This window comes from Pogoniulus pusillus, chromosome 9 (assembly GCF_015220805.1).
Source record: "Pogoniulus pusillus isolate bPogPus1 chromosome 9, bPogPus1.pri, whole genome shotgun sequence".
Classification (NCBI taxonomy): domain Eukaryota; kingdom Metazoa; phylum Chordata; class Aves; order Piciformes; family Lybiidae; genus Pogoniulus; species Pogoniulus pusillus.
The window spans coordinates 10,908,821-10,922,258 of NC_087272.1; the positions used below are offsets into that span (position 1 = coordinate 10,908,821).

At 45.5% G+C, this 13,438-nt stretch overlaps 1 protein-coding gene across 1 annotated transcript in view; it reads left to right on the plus strand.

Moving 5' to 3' along the window:
* The window catches only part of TECRL (trans-2,3-enoyl-CoA reductase like), an 87,438-nt gene that overhangs the window by 22,280 nt on the left and 51,720 nt on the right, over positions 1-13,438 (plus strand). The window lies entirely within an intron of this gene.

Genomic DNA, 13,438 nt, shown 5'->3' on the forward strand with positions numbered 1-13,438 from the left:
TCCTTTTCTTCTAATACCTCTTGTATTGCTTATCACATCCATGAGGGGCAGAGAAATTAGCAGGGGCAGAGTTAATTTTTGTGCATACAGACTGCAGATATGGACCTTGTACAAGAGCAAATACACATGAAAATTCCTCTCCCTACTGGAGAACAGAGAAAAGTTTAGCTGGATGCTTCCTTTCTGCCTCCTGTGGGCCACGTTCCTGCTGCTCTTTTGTAGAGGGAGATGGTTGGAAAGGTGGGAGAAAGAACAATGAAAGCAACTTAGTTTGATGGCATTTACCTTTATCCAGTGAAGCTGGTCAGGGGGGAGTGGAGCCAAATAGGCCTGAAACCTCCAGGTTATGTGTGTGGTGTGTCCTGAATTCTGGAATGCTCAAATCTTGCCATATCCGTGTTTGTAGAGATCCTGACTCTGCTACCCTTGCTCCTAGACTGAGAAGTATTTCTTCCACTCCTTCTGTGTTATGTAAGATGCCACTTGAGATGATAACCTTGATTGTTACCCACATCTGAGATGTGCAGGTCAAGGCCTTTTAACTTGATGTGGACTTCTTAGAACTGCAAAGGTGTTAAGCTGAGCAGAAAAAAGATGCAACAGGATTTGGGGGTTGGCAGTAAAGACTAGAGAAACTCAAATTTGGAATGAGGTACTTGGTTCCAAGAGGCAGGAGGGTGTACTGTTGGAGTAAGCATCTTAGGTGATGGGCTTTCATTAGTTTTACTAATATTCAACTACAGGCTTGATGCCTCTTGCAAAACCAGGAAAAAGGTTTAGTCAAACACTAATATTTTGAGTTCAGAGTAACGTAAGCAGAAGAAATATTATGGAGAAGGTGGTTGCACAGAGCTTCAGCCGATGAAGCAAAAGGCTGCTGACCTGACTGTTCTGCTCCTTGTTTTCACTCCCTGTAAGGGCTTCTACAATGCAGAATGGCAGAAGTTCAAAAAAACCCTGAAGCTGAACAGGATAAAACCAAACAAATGCCCAAGTTTTAATATTTCAGTAAGAGTACATCCTCCCACCAGTAGTTTGTGAACTGCAGCAAAGGTCTGCCTGGGCTCTCTTAAATCAATTGAAACGGTATTTATATTGATTCAGCTTAAATCAATTGAAGATCACTGGCACAGAGGTTTTTGGCCAATTTAACCTTAATGAGGTTTTTAATGGATTTGGGCTAAAATGGCTGAAGCCTGTGTATAAACCACTTTAATGGCACCTGTTTTCATATCTGGAGGTATCTTATTCCCCAAGTACTCCTAGTGATATAAGTGAAGTCCAGCACAGTGGTAGACAGCAAGCAATGCGACAAAGCATGACGCAGGCTGTGAGCTCCAGCTGTGAGAGTACAACACAGTCCACTGGCATCTGTCTTTGGGGCTTTCCAGCCCTGGTTTTCACATCAGTTTCTCCCATTCCTGGGAGCACACTGTATCGCTGTCCTGCGTCTTTTCCTCCCATGCCAGCTCCTTGCTTTGATCTCACTTTTCCAGTTCAGCTGAGATGTTGTTGTCTCCTGAGATTCCCTCCACCTCCTCTCCCACTTGCAAAAAAGAACAAACCTTCACTTTTTTCTCTTCAGAGTTTGGAGGATGACAGCTAATAGAAAACAATTCTTTCAGGCACGAGCTGAGATGGGGCTGAAGCTGATCCTGCTCATGCATTCATTTCTGTCATTCCGTGGGTGCCAGACTCACATGTTCCTCTATAATCTCTTGCTAAAACACACTTCTACACAACCCCCCTTACACTTCCCTGTCTTCATACATTCTCCTTTGATCACTCAGGCAATTAAGCTTTCTCCTCAGCTGGGATCTTGTCAGCCCTTCAGTGAGAGGAACCCCTGTGTAGCAATTTCACAAGCATCATCTCTGTCACTGATCAGCTGTTGCTGCCTGATTCAAGAAAGGAGAAAGAAGACTGAATTATGAATTGCAGCACAGAAGGCTGTTAACCACGAAAATGAAAGAAATGGGATGCAAGTGACAGATAACATATTACTGCTAAGCAGTTTCTAAAGTCAGCCAAACATTAATTTCGATCTGTGGTTAATATGAAGGCAGAATATGGACTTAGAAGTCAAGGAACAAATACTGAAAATACTCCTCAGTCCTCACTTAAGCAGAACTGCTCTGCTGAAATAACTCCCACAAAGCCTGTAGCTCTGATTTCAGGAGGAGGAGATCTCAGTTTTATCCCTAGAGGTTCACAGACTCACAGAATTCTTCCAGTTGGAAGAGACCTCAAAGCTCATCCCATCCAGTCCTCAACCCAGTATTGAAGGGTCCACACTAAACCATGTCCTTAAACCCTAAGACTACATGCTGCTTGAACACCTGCAGGAATAGTGACCCCACCACTGCTCTGGGCAGACCACTCCGATGTTTGAGGACCCTTTCAGTGAAGAAATATCTCCTAACATCCAGCCTGAGCCTCCTCTGGTGCAGCTTGAAACCATTTCCTCTAGTCCTGATGCCTGCCACCAAGGAGAAGAGGCTGCCCCCTCCTCGCTGCAGCCTCCTTTCAGGTAGTTACAGAGACCAGTGAGGTCTGCACTCAGCCTCCTCCTCTCCAGACTGAAGACTCCCAGCTCCCTCAGATACCCCTCCTCGGCCATGTGCTCCTGGCCCTTCATCAGCCTTGTTACCCTTCTCTGGACATGCTCCAGCACCTCAGTGTCCTTCCTATAGTGAGGGGCCCAGAAATGAACACAGTTCAGGTGTGCCCTCATCAGTGCTGAGCACCTCCTTGTTCCTGCTGACCACATTCAAGGATCTATGAACTCCTAGTGGAGAACCACCCAGAGAAACTGCCATTTCCATGGCATTTTCCATGGGTCTCCATTTCTTCCACTCTGAGGGCTGCTGTTCTGCATGAGGCCCTGCTTGCCGGAGCCACTGCCCCTGGCAGGGACTGTGGCAGGACCAACCACATCAGCACAGAGCAGCAGTTTTCCTGTTGCAGCCTTCCAGCCATCAGATCTACAGGGGCTTTCTGTAACAGATGTTAGATCCAAGCTGTCATGCTTAATAACAAACATCACACCTGGCCACCACGAATCTGTCTAATCCTTTTGAAACCTGCTTGCAGTTTTGACCTCAGCAAAATCGTTCGGGAATGAGTTTCACAACCTAAGTACACTTCTACTGCTTGGTATTTTCTGCCGAATGTTTGGGTGTCATTGGCCATCACACTCTTATCTAAGCTGTGGTCAAAGTCCAGAGAAGGGCAATGAGGCTGGTGAAGGGTCTAGAGAACAGGTCTGGTGAGGAGCAGCTGAGAGAACCAAGGTTGTGTAGTCTGGAGAAGAGGAGGCTGAAGGGAGACCTCACTTCATGTAACTCCCTGAAAAGAGGTACCCTGATGTGAGGTAGGGAGGAGAGGAAATGGCTTCCAATTGTGCTGGGGGAGGTTTAGGCTGGATATTAGGAAAAAAATCTTTCCCAAAAGAGTGGTCAGGAATTGGAGCAGGTTGCCCATGGAGGTGGAATCTCCAGCCCTGGAGGTATTCAAAACACATGCATGCATGACACTTTGGGACATGGTTTAGTGGGCATGGTGGTGCTGGTTGATGGATGGACTCAATGATGTTAGAGGCCTTTTCCACCTGAAATGATTCTGTGATTCTATGTGTCAGTCAAACTGGTGCTGTGCAGTAGATGACTGCTGCCTTTTTCCTCATTCCTTTGGGTAGCTGGCAGAGGTAAAACTAAGACAAAGAAGGAAGTTTCTAGTCTCATTTTCTTAGTTGCTTGTAGTGAGTTAGGTAGCTGCTGTTTTCTTTATCTATAAATACTATGTTTCAGATGGAGAAAGGAGTACCTTGGAGGCTACACTTCACAAGCTCTTGTCCTTGGCAATAACTCTTCACCTTTAATTTATTTTTATCTTTGCAAAATGTATTGGACTGGTGGGGGAGGAAATCTGACAGATAGAAAATGGAAAACTGTAATAATAATGCTAATTCAAGTATCACATAACTAAAATAAAATACCTCTAGATAGTGCAGTCAGAGATCATTAAATATTTTCAAGGTCACTGCAGAAAAGCTGCTGAAAAAGCTCTTGAAAGAAGAGGAAGAATAGAAAGGGAAGAGAGGAAAACAATATCTCAGGAATACTGGGACAAATTGATGGGTGTGATCCCCTTCACAAAGATGTGGCACAACTAGAACTGCTCTTTGAAGTCAGGAGAGTGAGCCTAGAGGGGCCAGAATTTGCCCTCTGTGTGGGGGGAAGCAGGAAGGGAAGAAAGGGCAGATAATGGGAGCGTGGCAATAAGTAGAAGAATAAACAGAATTTAAAGAGAGAACTGAAAACTTGAAGTGGTCTGCAGCAGGGAATGAGGTGCTCTAGGAACAAGGAACACCTCAAGATGCTGTCCCAATAAAATACTATCTCCTTCAACTCCAAAATTGCAGGCCCCTCCATCAAAGCTAATAAATGTTACACAAGGCAAACAAACAATGCCAAGGAGAGAAAATCATCAAGAAGGAAATTGTCAGTAGATGGCACTCAAGAATAAACAGCATCATTTCTGGTCACTATGAAACTTCAGAATTCTGCTATATCATCTTACATCTGTTTCTCAGAGGTATTTCTACAGCCATCCAAAGAGCTTTGTTGTTTGGAAAACCATCTAACTCTACCAAGGCTGGTGCTAAACCATAGCCTTCAGCACCACATCTTTGCCACTTTTAACCACATCCAGCGGTGGGAATTCAGACACCTCTGTGGGCAGACTGTTCCAGTCCTTCAGAACCCTTTCAGTCAAGAACCTTCTAAGATCCAACCTAAACCTCCCCTGGTGCAACCTGAAGCCATTTCCTCTCCTATCACTTGTTACAAGGGAGAAGCAACCAACCTCCACCTAGCTCCAACCTGCTTTCAGGCAGTTGTAGAGAGCCAGAAGGTCTCCCCTTAGCTTCCTTTTCTGCAGGCTGAACAAACCCAGTTCCCTCAGCTTCTCCACCCAAGACCTGGCCCTTCTCTGGTCCTGATCCAGTAGGTCAATGTCTTGTAGTGAGTGCCCCAGAACTGAACCCATTACTCAAGGTGTTGATTTAGTTGGGGCAGTTATTAAGGCAGCAATTATAAAACATGTAGTTATTTCTGGAAAGCATCACCCACAACTGAATATAAATCAGTTGAATTTGAGTTCTAATTCTTTGCAAGGATGCTTATGGACAATTCATTTATTTAGGACAAACAGAAAAACTGGAAAGTTTAGCCACAAAATGGCTTTGCCTCACTTACAAACAGAGTGCAGCCTGGAGCTCTAGGGAAAGTGTTCTACTCACTGCAGTGGAGTAGAAATGTCAAGATAGTCCCTGGCTCCTTTGTGGCAGGGTTGGAACTGCTCAACCACTGAGAGGTTTCTAGATCTTCCCAGGGTGCTGGGAAAGAGGCAGATGATCTCTGACCTGATCCTGGTTCCTCTTGGCACAGAGGTTTGCAGAGGTGCAGGGAGGATCTCTTACAGATGTGCAGAAAGCACCATATCGGTGACACTTCTTGCCACATCATGAGGCACTTAAATGCCTTCTCCTGGGAAACTTGAGGCACTTAAGTTTCCAGATAGTTCAAGCCCAAACCATCAGGGCTAAGCTGGTCTGAAGCATGAGGCAGAGCAGAACACATTGTCCAAGAGCAGTGAGGCAGAGCAGCAAGGCAGAAGCAGCACAGCTGCTTGCAGCTTAGCTCAACTGGTACTAACTTACCCTAGGATGATGGCTCTTCTGGCCACGGAGATTCACCAAGCAAAATGGCAGTTGCTAAACTGACCACATTAGGTGAACCCAGGGCTTGCTCACCCTTATTTGGGTAAGACACCAACAAGTACCTATACACTGTGGGTACCTGTTTATCATTCTGGGAGGGGACATAATGGCCCAAGCTTTTGTTTTCCTCTCAGCCTTGCTTCCCCCATCAGCAGAAGGATGGGGCAAGCCAGGACATCTAACCAGGCCTATTAGCCTTCCAGGACAGGTGTGGCCCCCCTGGGTACAGGGTGACAATCACTTCCTTGGTCATGCCAGGGGCCTTTGCCAAGTATTACTTAATGTTTTTGCTTTGCATGTTCCCCAGGAGTCTCCCTCAGGAGTCTCCCCCAGGAGAACAAGCAGCCCCTTAGATATCATCCTGCAAACCAGCTGGTCAGAGTGTACCTTGTCTGATTCCCTGCAGAAAAGCAAGACCAAAGACTTCTTTGCAGGCTCTTCCAACACACATTTCAGTGAGCCTATTAAACACTTCTCCTGACTTCCAAGTGCCTTGAATAAGATCTTTCTTGCCAGTGCAAGGAGATACCTTGTCGTCTCAGAGGACAAAATAAGCAGAAACACCACACCACACAATTATTTCCCATCTGTGCAAGAGGCCTTTGCATCTTCTCCCTCCATCCCATTTCAAAATGACTTGTTAGTGCCTCCAGCTCACTTCTCCCTGCGGCTGCCTGTCAGTAGAGCTTAGCTCAGCTGGTGCTGAGCAGCTGGAAGGAGAACAGCATTTTAGAACCAACAGGTTCTTGTTTGCCCTGTACCCTGAAGCAGATGTTCAAAACACAAACCAGCAGAAGCCAAGCTAGCCTGCTGAAGAGCAAGGGGAAGAATCTTTCATTATGTAGAAATCACAAAGCAAGCCTTGTAAGAGGAGCTTGAGGCACATGATGATCCTGCCACTCTAATCTGCTCTGGTGAGACCTCACCAGAGTATTGTGTCCAGCTGTGGGGCCCTCAACAGAAGAAGGACATGGCACTATTACAGTGGGTCCAGAGGAGGGCCACAAAGATGTTCAGAAGGCTGGAGTACCTCCCCTACAGGGACAGGCTGAGAGAGTAGGGGCTGTTCAACCTGGAGAAGAAAAGGCTCCAAGGACACCATAGAGCAGGTTTCCTACAGGACCTACAGGAAAGCTTGAGAAGTTTCTTTTTTACAAGGGGTTGTAGTGATAGGACAAAGGGGCAATGCTTTTAAACTAGGGCAGGGCAGATTTAGAATGGACATTAGGAACAAGTTCTTTACTATGAGGGTGGTGGAACAGTGGAACAGGTTGCTCAGGGATGTTGTCCCTAAAGACATTCAAGGTCAGGATCGATGGGTCTCTGAGCAACCTGGTCTAGATAAAGATGTGCCTACCTACTGCCTACTACTGGATGGCCTTTAATGGTTCCTTGCAACCCAATGCATTCTATGATTCTACAAGGTAAAACTAACCCTTTAGCAAAGGAAGTTCTTCTTTCCAAAAAGTCTGCTAAGGGTCTTCATGCATCTGCACCTTTCCTGTTTTCAATGACCTCTGAGATAATGATGCCAAAGGAATCACTGAGGAGGAGCTATGTGTTTTGTGTTGAAATGCAAGTGCTGAGCGCAGAGCTGCTGCTGGGCAGGATGACTGTATGGCATCATGTAATTCCCTGCTGGGGGCTGGCTGTGATGTTAAACTGCCAGGCTCAGAGAGGTGAGGAAGGCTGCTGTGGGGATTACTCATTATGAGCAGTAACAGGGAGAATAGTGACTGCTTAGTCAGTGCCCTGCCTACTGCCTGTGTGTAATCAGGGCTGTCTGATAACACAGGCTTGCTGAGAACCTGCAGTTCCTCTGATTTCTCCACACTGTCTGTTGCTGCTGGATTTGCAGGTTGAAGAAAGTTAATGAAATCTGTCAATTTTGATGCCTAGAGAGACTCATGTACCTGATGAATACACCTGCTGGGGACTCAGAGAAGTTAAATGATGCTATATATAGCTCTCCCAAGCTGACTTCATAGTCTTGGCCTGTCAATCAGCTGGGAGCCCTTCGCGTATCTCACAAACTGAAGACACACAAACAAGTCATATCTAGGGCACAGAGCAATCCCAAGACATCTTTCTATCTATTAGCCCTGTATTAGGAAATCAGGCTTTGAATAAGCCAAAACATTTGAAAGAGGGCCACAATCTGATCTTGCCATGAGTTGCCTTGAGCTGGATGCATCCCCTGAAAGAAAGGCAGCTACCAACTTCATGGCTTTTAACAAATCTCAAGCTCCTTCATCCCCAGTTTTATCCTAAGTAGTTGATGTTAGCCCAGAGAAGCAGCTTGAATCCGTATATGAATGAGTTTTCAAAGGCACAGGCAATACCCTGCTGTGCAAGCTGTGTGACTGCAGACCACCACCTCTGTCCCTACTGCAGATCCTTGGAGCACACTGTGGTGGCAGTCACAGCCAGCTACTGTTTAGAGAAATTCCACCTCCCTGCTTTCCTAGCAAGTCGTCTGGAAAAGAACAATGGAGGCGAATCTCTTGGGACAGGCAGTTATTGCACACGGGCACTAAAAAGTGCAGTGATTTCATCTGGATAAACTGCTCCTTCATCTGTGTTGACTTTGCAAATGACTAGATTAGGGGCAAACGTGATGGTATTTATTTTGTCTTGCTTTTCCTTTTGTCTCAGTCGCACAGTAGATAGCAGTAGAAGACTAGGTGATGGTGAATTTCAGTATCCCTTAAATGACACCATTTTAAGCCTCCTTTTACCTCCCTGTGCTTCTCAACCCAACCCAGTTTACTAAAAAACTCCTTGAATTTCTTGTTATTGCCACACTGAGCCTTGTATGTACTTGAATTATTTTGTTTTGTTCTGTTTTGCAAGGCTAAGCACAAAGTAAGCAACAGCTCCTACTGGAAAATTCAAACCAATCTCTACCATCTTCCTCCCCAGCTCACAGTCAGAGATCTACCCATGAGTAAATGGCTTCCTGCCTCTGCAGTGTCTGCATGTCAGAAGAGACCTAAATTCCTGCCTTGGCATGCTGCTTTAGCCATCAGGCTAGTCTATTCCATCAGCTTCATTTCTGATCTGTGCAGAAAGAAGTGTCATTAGGACACACTCTCAAGTTGTGCCAGGGGAGGTCTAGACTGGATGTTAGGAGGAAGTTGTTGGCAGAGAGAGTGATTGGCATTGGAATGGGCTGCCCAGGGAGGTGGTGGAGTCACCGTCCCTGGAGGTGTTCAAGAAAAGCCTGGATGAGGCACTTAGTGCCATGGTCTAGTTGATTGGACAGGGCTGGGTGCTAGGTTGGCCTGGATGATCTTGGAGGTCTCTTCCAACCTGGCTGATTATATGATTCTATGAATCTATGACCCTTTCTGATCTTATTTGGGGCACATTTGTGCAAATCTCTTCACACAAAATTCAAGACTCTGTCTGCTGGTAGAGATTTGTAATCTGCAGCTTTGCTTTATGGTTTAGCTGTCAGTATAATTGAAGCACATCTGGGAAAGCTGGGAATACTTTCCACTTCTTTTGTAATAGCCAGGCAAGAAATGAGAGTGGCCACATTGACATAACACAGCTGAAAATAGAAGCCAGACTGAGTTAACTTCATGATTTTCATCCTCAAAGTGATTAAAAATGTACCCTATACTTAGGCTCCAAAAATCTCTCTTCTCTGCCTCCCTTCCCCTTCTGTGTTGGAATTGCAGAAAACCAATTCTGGCCTGTTTCCAAAAGGGACACACACTGCTTGGAGTGCTCCAGCTGAACTCGTAGTGGTGTAGCCATCAGGTAGCCCTCCAGAAGGTGCTGTGTGCTTGACAGACAATATTTTGCAGCATGAGCTATGCTCATAAGTCTGCCATTTGAGCCCCGACTCATATATCTCTTGTTGACACTACTAAAGCCCAGAACTTTCATTTGGACATTTTTAGCTGAGGCACTGATGTCTGACTCCTTGCTCCCAGCTTAATTGGACTTAATAATGAGAGCAAGCTCCAGACTAAGCACCTGCAGTTCTCTTTTGCTGAGCACTTGACTCTCATTATAAGTTGTGGAGAAAGAGGTATTAAATCAGTCTGAAAAGCATCTGCTCAGACATCCTTGGAATGCTGCTTTCTGGTATTTACATGTGGTTACAAAGAGTATTTTCATTATCTACCGAATCAGGAAACCATGGCTGAGATTTGGATCACCCTGTTGGTTTAGAAGCAGTGCACTTAGTAGCACAGCTCCTTAAAAAAGACTCTTAGGGTCATGTTGTAAAAGCATTTTGGTCTTCTAAAGATAAAAAATAAAAGGCAGAGAGCCAGCTAGGATTTTTGAAGTCTTCTGATTCACACTGAAATGAAGGTGATGTTTAAGGCTGAGGGCTTTAAGGCTTGATTGAAAACCAGTGGGAGTCACACTACTGACTAGGGGTGAGTTGTGGGCTAGACACTTTCCCCCTTTCAAGCTTCATTTTCTCACCTATAAAGTAAGAATAATTAACCTGCCTTTCATCCACTTTTGTGGATCTTTTGTCTGGTTTGGCTGTGATCCTGTAAGGAACATTTTGGACAAAGGAGGACTTAAATATATGCCTAATGACCTATTTGAACCAGAGGAAGTAAAGGTGTCTAAAACACAAAAGCCAGGCTGTGCACTAAATTCTCACAGAAATAAGATGACCTTCAGAAAAATAATCCCAGCAATATTTAAACCAGCAAAGGAAAAGAAGAAGAGTGAAGATTGACTCAAAAGCTTTAATGGAAAAATCACATAATTTCACTTTTTTCTTCCTCTTTTCCCCCCCATGTTTTTTTTTGGCAGGTGCTGCATCTGATGCTATTGCATTTCATTAGCAGGATTACAGATATCAATTCAGATATAATAAAAGAAAAGGCAGTGAAATCTATTGAGATGTAGCTTGAAGCAGAACTGGCCCTCTCTGCTCTCTGGGATATTGTTCCCAGCTGAGATTTCCAGGGCTCTAACAATGCATCACAAATGACATCCTATGTAAACAACTGGAGAACAAATGTGAGATGTTATTTAAATGCCTCATTAAAAAGAGGAAATTTCATAGCTAGATTTGTTGCTTTTCCTGCCTTTGCAGTAGATTTAATTGACAGATCTAGATGAGAAACAACAACATTTGTTTACCAGAATTGCCTGTTATTAGTTACAGTGTGTTTTTTATGAGTGCCTGTGGCTCAGCTGAGGAAAGGACAGTGCAAGGCCTTAAGGCATGTCTAGTCTCAGGTGAAATGTAGAATTAAAACCTACTGAACTGGTCATGGAATCATAGAGCTGTTTTGGTTGGTAAAGATCTTCAACATCATTGAGTCCAACCATTCTCTAACTCTACCAAGTCTTGTGGTCCTCAGCACCACATCTCTGCCTCTTGGAAACACCTCCAGGGATGGGGATTCAACTACTCCATACAGCAGAAAATCAGCAGAATTGTTCAAAGAGTTTTAAGTTCTTGCTGTATAGATTGGGATGAAACATCATCCCTCAAGGACAAGAATGTGCACACTCATGGAGCAACACCGCTGTCTTCAAGTACCTCATGGGTTGTGTTTGCATAAGTGTGGAAAAGGATCTTACTTCCTCCTACATGGCTGCCTTCTGGTAGATGTGCAGACAGCTTGCCTGGTCTCATTTCCTGCTGGGAGAGCTTAGGATGATCAGTCTCATGCTCTACAGGTGGTCTACAGCATGCACAGGAGGTGACCTGGAATCAACCATGTTTGCTCTTTATCCTCACAATGTCTCTATTCACTCAGGTATGAGAGTCTTATTTCACAGCAGGAGAGAAGGAATATTATTTGTCCTCTGATGCATAGCTGAGAGGGGAAGAGCAGTTTCCCAAGTCCCACGACAGTGCTTTTGAGGCACTGAAGCCTCTGCTCAACCTAATTAAGGTGGTGGGATCGGGGAATTAAACCAGCCCAAATAAACTTCCCCCAGGATGTACATGGGGACATGACTGAGCCCCTGGCTCACACACTGGTGTCTGATCTGCTGCCAAAGCAGGGCAGATCTCTGCTGCCTTTTCCTTGTCATTACTGCAGAAACTACAGTTTAGCTCCTTTATTAGCAGGGATTAATTCTCAGTGAATTTACCAGTGAATTTATGGGAAGTTAATTTGCACTAAGAAAGAAATCAGTCAGTTCAGATGTGTTCAGCTCATTGTGGATGGCCTTGGTGTGGCCATTAGATACAAATCCCACACTGCCATTAGGGGTTAGCAAGGGAATGCTTCCCGATTAGATTAGAGGCTGCAGAGGGAGCGAGAGCACTATCTCTTGGACAGTCAAATATTGAAAGACAATTGCACTTCATTAGCATCCCTTATTAGCTAATTGCTGAAGGAATGCTTTTAAAGAAACAGAGAGTCTGGAGCAAGATGCTCCTCTGAACTGTACTTCTGAAGTGGAGGCACAATGAGCTGTTGAGCCATCTTTGCTGGATCAGCTATGGACGTTGGACCACCAGGTGCTTTCTGGTCATAGAACAGCTTATGCTGGAAGGGACCTGAGATTCATAGATTCATAGAATGCTTTGTGTTGAAAGGGACCTCCAAGATCATCTAGTTCCAACCTCACATCAGAGGTGGAGACACCTCCCACTAGATCAGGATGCTCAAGACCTCATCCAACCTGGTCTTGAACATCTCCAGGGAAGGGCCATCCACAACCTCCCTGGGCAGCCTGCTCCAGTGTCTCGCCACTCTCACTGCAGAGATTTTCTTCCTGATCTCCAGTGTAAATCTGCCCTCCTTGAGCTTCAATCAATTCCTTCTCACCCTATCACTACAAGCCATTGTAAAAAGTCCCTTTCAGGCTTTCTTGTACCCACCCTTCAGGTACTAGAAGGACACTGCAAAGTCTTCTGGAGCCTTCTCTTCTCCAAGCTGAACACCATCAACTCTTGATGAGGAGACTTGAGAGCAGCCTGTCTCCATAGGGGAGGTGCTTTGGCCTTCTGATCATCTTCCTGGCCCTGCTCTGGACCCACTTCAGCAGTTCCACATCCCTCTTATCCCCATCTACTCCAAACCCCCTGCCAGTGGCAGGGAGCCCAAGGCCTCATCCAATCTAGCCTTAAAACACCTCCAGGGAGGGGACATCCTGAGACACTCTGGGCAATCCACTCCAGAGTCTCACCACAGTCATACTAAAGAACTTCTTCATAAGATCCAGTCTAAACCTACTCTCCCTCAGCTTAAAACCTTTCCCTCTGTCCCCTCGTCCTGTTGCTAGACACCCTTACAAAAAGTCCCTCTCCATCCTTCCTGTAGATATTCAGAGGCCCTGGTGGCCCTCTTCTGGACTCACTCCAACAGTTCCATGTCCTCCTTTTGATGGGAACACCAGAATGGTGTCCCATCCCAATGCATCCATCCCAGCGGATGCAGAATGGTGCTGGAATGTAAATCAAGAGGGCTCCAAGCCTGCCCTAAGGTAGTAGGTGGATTGGGTAAACCAGCCACCTCACCAGCTGTCTGCCCCTCTGTGAAAAGCTGCTCCCTCACTGTACTTGGCAATCCCAAACCAGAGTTTCTGAAGCAAGGAGACGATGACCTGTGTTATCAGGTGTCTTGAAACACAGCGTATCTGTGGCACTGTGAGGCACAGCACTGTTTGTTCTCTCAGAACCTGGCAGAGGCTGACCATGAGCAAAGGTTTTAA